Source organism: Balaenoptera ricei, chromosome 4, assembly GCF_028023285.1.
Source record: "Balaenoptera ricei isolate mBalRic1 chromosome 4, mBalRic1.hap2, whole genome shotgun sequence".
Classification (NCBI taxonomy): Eukaryota; Metazoa; Chordata; class Mammalia; order Artiodactyla; family Balaenopteridae; genus Balaenoptera; species Balaenoptera ricei.
This window is the reverse complement of record NC_082642.1, coordinates 110,300,918-110,308,553: the sequence shown is the minus strand read 5'-3', so window position 1 is coordinate 110,308,553 and position 7,636 is coordinate 110,300,918. Positions and strand designations below refer to the sequence as shown.

Genomic DNA, 7,636 nt, shown 5'->3' with positions numbered 1-7,636 from the left:
CTGAAAAATTTTGGTAGCCACGTTCATCAACTTTGAAAAAGTTGGTTTAATGAAGACTGATATGGTGACAACTTCTCCCAATTCTCACCCTACCCAGACACTGAACATGAAATTCCACTCCCAGGAAATTTCCCTAATGTACTGCATTCTGAATTCTAAAATATTTGTGAGACTTTATTTAGCACTCATTATAGCCCAGAGCCTGACACATAGTCAGCTTTTGATATGTATGTCTTGAATGTATGAATTAAATGTTTTGAAAATTAGTGCAGGATCATCTGATTGATCACTTAAATATTTATGTATTATAATATGAGCAACTCAATAAATTTTATATAGCTTAGTTTAGGTTTGGATGCTAAATAAAACTGATCAAGTGAATTAAATGGTTCATTATGGGCTTATTTGCACTGCAAAGGGAATTGTAAAACTGAATTCTCTTTTGGATATGTTATCCACAGTTATTACTGACAAATTGCTTATCATAACTTAATTCACTGACAGCAATATATTATTTAATTTTCATATTAAAGTGTAAGATGAAAATATTGAAACTGTAATTCTAATTGTATTATCAGGCACCTATGCTAAATTGAGAATTAATCACGCATTTTAAAACAGACAAAAGTTAGTCCATGCAAACTTTAACAATTTGAATGACTTATGTAAGACTATTTATAAATTTCTGCGAACTTCTGATGTAATGCAGGGAGGCCCCCTTACTACTCTTCACACACTTTATCTTAGCTCTTTAACTTGGGAATGGTGAGGAAGAATGTTTACCACTGCCTATATGCTACTGATAAACATCAATTGGAATTTTGTCTTCCTCTGGATATCCTGATTATACTTTTGAAAATCTGTGATGACAATCTTCTCATTCTCGGACACATTTCTAAGGCAAAATTAAAAATTCAATCAAATATTTCACTTTTGTTTGACTCTTCGGAGTCCTAAAAATTGGGGAAAGAAAGATGCAAAAAAAAAAAAAAAAAAAAGAGAGCATCGGAATCACAGCTAACTGCTGAACAATCATTGACAGGAAGACACTGGAACTCACCAAAAAAGATCCAAAGACAAAGGATAAGCCATAATGAGATGGTAGGAGGGGTACAATCACAATAAAATCAAATCCCATAGCCTCTGGGTGGGTGACTCACAAACTGGAGAACAATTATACCACAGACATCCATCCACTGGAGTGAAGGTTCTGAGCCCAACATCAGGCTTCCCAACCTGGGCGTCTGGCAATGGGAGGGGGAATTCCCATAGAATCAGACTTTGAAGGCTAGTGGGATTTCACTACAGGACTTTGACAGGACTGGGGGAAACAGAGACACCATTTTTGGAGGGCACACACAAGGTAGTATACACATCAGGACCCAGGAGGAAGGAGCAATGACCCCATAGGAGACGGAACCAGACATAACTGCTAGTGTTGGAGGGTCTCCTGCAGAGGCGGGGGGTAGCTGTGGCTCATAGTGGGGACAAGGACACTGGCAGTAGAAGTTCTGGGACGTACTCCTTGGAATGAGCCCTCCTGGAGTCCACCATTAGCCTCACCAAAGAGCCTGTAGCCTCCAGTGCTGGGTCGCCTCAGTCCAAACAACCAACAGGGAGAGAACTCAGCCCCACCCATCAGCAGACAAGCAGATTAAAGTTTTATTCAGCTCTACCCACCAGAGCAACACCCACCTCTACCCACCACCAGTCTCTCCCATCAGGAAGCTTCCACAAGCCTCTTAGATAGCCTCATCCACCAGAGGGCAGACAGCAGAAGCAAGAAGAACTACAATCCTGCAGCCTGTGAAAAAAAAACCACATTCACAGAAAGATAGGTAAAATGAAAAGGCAGAAGACTAGGTACCAGATGAAGGAACAAGATAAAACCCCAGAAAAACGACTAAATGAAGTGGAATAGGCAAGCTTCCAGAAAAAGAATTCAGAATAATGATAGTGAAGATGATCCAGGACCTCGGAAAAAGAAGGGAGGCAAAGGTCGAGAAGATGCAAGAAATGTTTAACAAAGACCTAGAAGAATTAAAGAACAAACACCTAGAAGAATTAAAGAACAAACAAACAGAGATGAACCATACAATAACTGCAATGAAAAATACACTAGAAGGAATCAATAGCAGAATAATTGAGGCAGAAGAACGGATAAGTCATCTGGAAGACAGAATGGTGGAATTCACTGCTGTGGAACACAATAAAGAAAAAAGAATGAAAAGAAATGAAAACAGCCTAAGAGACCACTGGGACAACATTAAGTGCACCAACATTCGCATTATAGGGGTCCTAGAAGGAGAAGAGAGAGAGAAAGGACCTGAGAAAATATCTGAAGAGATTATAGTTGAAAACTTCCCTAACATGGGAAAGGAAACAGCCACAAAAGTCCAGGAAGCTCAGAGAGCCCTATACAGGATAAACCCAAGGAGAAACACACCGAGACACATAGTAATTAAATTGACAAAAATTAAAGACAAAGAAAAATTATTAAAAGCAACAAGGGAAAAAGGACAAATAACATACCAGGGAACTCCCATAAGGTTAACAGCTGATTTCTCAGCAGAAGCTCTACAAGCCAGAAGGAAGTGGCATAATATATTTAAAGTGATGAAAGGGAAGAAGTTACAACCAAGATTACTCTACCTTGCAAGGATCTTTAAAGACAAGCAAAAGCTAAGAGAATTCAACACCACCAAGCCAGCTCTACAACAAATGCTAAAGGAACTTCTCTAAGTGGGAAACACAAGAGAAGAAAAGGAACTACATAAACAAACCCAAAACAATTTAAAAAATGGTAATAGGAATATACATATCAATAATTACCTTACATGTGAACAGATTAAATGCTCCAACCAAAAGACATATGCTGGCTGAATGGATACAAAAACAAAACCCATATATATGCTGTCTACAAGAGACTCATTTCAGACCTAGGGACACATACAGACTGAAAGTGAGGGGATGGAAAAAGATATTCCATGCAAATGCAAATCAAAAGAAAGTTGGAGTAGCAATACTCATATCAGATAAAATAGACTTTAAAATAAAGAATGTTACAAGAGACAAGGATGGACACTACATAATGATCAGGGGAACAATCCAAGAAGAAGATACAACAATTATAAATATTTATGCACCCAACATAGGAGCACCTCAATACATAAGGCAAAAGCTAACAGCTATAAAAGAGGAAGTTGACAGTAACACAATAATAGTGGGGGACTTTAACACCTCACTTACACCAATGGACAGATCATCCAAGCAGAAAATTAATAAGGAAACACAAGCTTTAAATGACACAATAGACCAGATAGATTTAATTGATTTTATAGGACATTCCATCCCAAAACAGCAGATTACACTTTCGTCTCAAGTGTGCATGGAACATTCTCCAGGATAGATCACATCTTGGGTCACAAGTCAAGCCTCAGTAAATTTAAGAAAATTGAAATCATATCAAGCATCTTTTCTGACCACAACGCTATGAGATTAGAAATGAATTACAGGCAAAAAAACCCATAAAAAACACAACCACATGAAGGCTAAACAATATGTTACTAAATAACCAAGAGATCACTGAAGAAATCAAAGGGGAAATAAAAAAATACCTAGAGACAAATGACAATGAAACCATGATGATCCAAAATCTATGGGATGCAGCAAAAGCAGTTCTAAGTGGGAAGTTTATAGCAATACAATCCTACCTCAAGAAACAAGAAAAATCTCAAATAAACAACCTAGCCTTACACCTAAAGGAACTAAAGAAAGAAGAATAAACAAAACCCAAAGTTAGTAGAAGGAAAGAAATCATAAAGATCAGATCAGAAATAAATGAAATAGAAACAAAGAAAACAATAGCAAAGATCAATAAAACTAAAGGTTGGTTTTTTGAGAAGATAAACAAAATTGATAAACTTTTAGCCAGACTCATCAAGAAAAAGAGGGAGAGGACTCAAATCAATAAAATTAGAAATGAAAAAGGAGAAGTTACAATGGACACCACAGAAATACAAAGCATCATAACAGACTACTACAAGCAACTCTATGCCAATAAAATGGACAACCTGGAAGAAATGGACAAATTCTTAGAAAGGTATAACCTTCCAAGACTGAACTGGAAGACATAGAAAATATGAACAGACCAATCACACGCACTGAAATTGAAACTGCAATTAAAAATCTTCCAACAAACAAAAGTCCAGGACCAGATGGCTTCACAGGTGAATTTTATCAAACATTTAGAGAAGAGCTAACACCCATCCTTCTCAAACTCTTCCAAAAAACTGCAGAGGAAGGAACACTCCCAAACTCATTCTACGAGGCCACCATCATCCTGATACCAAAACCAGACAACGATACTACAAAAAAAGAAAATTACAGACCGATATCACTGATGAATATAGATGCAAAAATCCTCAACCAAATACTAGCAAACAGAATCCAACAACACAGTAAAAGGACCATACACCATGATTCAGTGGGATTTATCCTAGGGATGCAGGATTCTTCAATATACACAAATTAGTCAATGTGATGCACCATATTAACAAATTAAAGAATAAAAAACATATGATCATCTGAATCGATGCACAAAAAGCTTTTGACAAATTTCAGCAAAATTTATGGTAAAAACTGTCCAGAAATTGGGAATAGAGGGAACCTACCTCAACCTAATAAAGCCCATATATGACAAACCCACAGAAAACATCATTCTCAATGGTGAAAACCTGAAAGCATTTCCTCTAAGATCAGGAAGAAGACAAGGAGGTCCACTCTTGCCCCTATTATTCAACGTAGTTTGGGAAGTCCTAGCCACAGCAATCAGAGAAGAAAAAGAAATAAAAGGAATACAAATTGTAAAAGAAGTAAAACTGTCACTGTTTGCAGATGACATGATACTATACATAGAGAATTCTAAAGATGCCACCAAAAAACTACTAGAGCTAATCAACGAATTTTGTATAGTTGCAGGATACAAAATTAATGCACAGAAATCTCTTGCATTCCTATACACTAACAATGAAAAATCAGAAAGAGAAATTAAGGAAACAATCCCATTCACCACTGCAACAAGAAGTCTAAAATACCTAGGAATACACCTACCTAAGGAGACAAAAGACCTGCATGCGGAAAACTATAAGACACAGAAAGAAATCAAAGATGACACAAACAGACGGGGATATATACCATGTTCCTGGACTGGAAGAATCAATATTGGGAAAATGACTCTACTACCCAAAGCAATCTACAGATTCAATGCAATCTCTATTAAATTACCAATGGCATTTTTTACAGAACTAGAACAAAAAATCTTAAAATTTGTATGTACACACAAAAGACCCCGAATAGCCAAAGCAATCTTGAGGGAAAAAAACAGCGCTGGAGGAATCAGACTCCCTGACTTCAGACTATACTACAAAGCTGCAGTAATCAAGGCAATATGGTACTGGCACAAAAACAGAAATATAGATCAATGGAACAGGATAGAAAGCACAGAGATAAACCCACGCCCCCATGGTCAACTAATCTATGACAAACGAGGCAAGGATATACAATGGAGAAAAGACAGTCTTCAATAAGTGGTGCTGGGAAAATTAGACAGCTACATGTAAAAGAATGAAATTAGAACACTCCCTAACACCATACACAAAAATAAACTGAAAATGGATTAAAGACCTAAATGTAAGACCAGATACTATAAGACTCTTAGAGGAAAACATAAGAAGAACACTCTTTGACATAAGTCACAGCAAGATCTTTTTTGACCCACCTCCTAGAGTAATGGAGATAAAAGCAAAACTAAACAAATGGGACCTAATGAAACTTAAAAGCTTTTGCACAGCAAAGGAAACCATAAACAAGACAAAAAGACAACCCTCAGAATGGGAGAAAATATTTGCAAATGAATCAACGGACAAAGGATTAATCTCCAAAATATATAAACAGCTCATGTGGCTCAATATTAAAAAAACAAACAACCCACTCAAAAAATGGGCAGAACTGTGAGAAAATAAATGTGTTACTTAAGCCAAAAAAAAAAAAAAAAAAAAAGGGCATTAGACCTAAATAGGCATTTCTCCAAAGAAGACATATAGATGGCCAAGAAGCACATGAAAAGCTGCTCAACATCATTAATTATTAGAGAAATGCAAATCAAAACTACAATGAGGTATCTCCTCACACCAGTCAGAATGGCCATCATCAAAAAATCTACAAACAATAAATGCTGGAGAGGGTGTGGAGAAAAGGGAACCCTCTTGCACTGTTGGTTGGAATGTAAATTGATACAGCCACTACGGAGAACAGTATGGAGGTTCCTTACAAAACTATAAATAGAACTGCCATATGACCCAGCAATCCCACTACTGGGCATACATCCAGAGATTACCATAATTCAAAAAGATAAATGCTTCCCTGGGCCCAGCACAGGGACCAACTTTCCAAAGCCCTGAAGACAAGGGGTAACACCCCAAAATATGGACTCATTTTCCACTCTACCTTCATTGGCCGAGCAGCTGCCAAGAACAAAGGCCGCATCTCCCGATACCTGGCAAACAAATGCAGTATTGCCTCACGAACTGATTGCTTCTCTGAGGTACCTACCCATGTATTTGGGGAAAAGCTTAGAGAACAAGTTGAGGAGCGGCTGTCCTTCTATGAGACTGGAGAGATTCCACGAAAGAATCTGGATGTCATGAAGGAGGCAATGGTTCAGGCCGAGGAAGCGGCTGCTGAGATTACTAGGAATCTGGAGAAACAGGATAAGAAACGATTGAAGAAGGAAAAGAAAAGGCTGGCTGCGATTGCCCTGGCGTCTTCAGAAAACAGCAGTAGTACCCCGGAGGAATGTGAGGAGACAAGTGAAAGACCCAAAAAGAAGAAAAAGCAAAAGCCCCAGGAGGTTCCTCAGGAGAATGGAATGGAAGACCCATCTGTCTCCTCCAAAGCCAAAAAAAAAGAAATCTTTTTCCAAGGAGGAGCTGGTTAGTAGTGATCTTGAAGAGACAGCTGGCAGTGGAAGTCTTACCAAGAGGAAGAAATCTTTCCCCAAAGAGGAACCAGATAGTGACCCTGAAGAGTCAGGAAACAGGAGGGTCCCCAAGAAAAAGAGGAAATTCTCTTCCAAGGAGGAGCCTCTCAGCAGTGGACCTGAGGAGGCTGCTGCCAGCAAGAGCAGCAGCTCCAAGTAAAAGAAAAAGCTCCAAAAGCTATCCCAGGAAAATTAGAATGGACATTTCCTTAGTAGGGCATAACTTACAGAGATATTTCCCAACCCATCCCCTATAGCCCAATAAAAATAAAAAAAATAAAAAATAAAAAAAAGATAAATGCACCCCAATGTTCACTGCAGCACTATTTACAATAGCCAGGTAATGGAAGCAACCTAAATGCCCATTGATAGGCGAATGGATAAAGATGTGATACATATATACAATGGAATATTACTCATCCATAAAAGGGAACAAAATTGGGTCATTTGTAGAGATGTAGATGGACCTAGAGACTGTCATACAGAGTGAAGTAAGTCAAAAAGAGAAAAACAAACATTGTATATTAACGCATATATGTGGAATGTAGAAACATGGTACAGATGAACCAGTTTGCAAGGCAGAAATGAGACACAGAT

General features: G+C 38.0%; 1 pseudogene; it reads left to right on the top strand.

Moving 5' to 3' along the window:
• Positions 1 to 6,680: 6,680 nt before the first annotated feature.
• LOC132365459 (nucleolar protein 56-like) lies at positions 6,681 to 7,235 on the top strand (annotated as a pseudogene).
• The last annotated feature ends 401 nt before the right edge of the window (positions 7,236 to 7,636 follow it).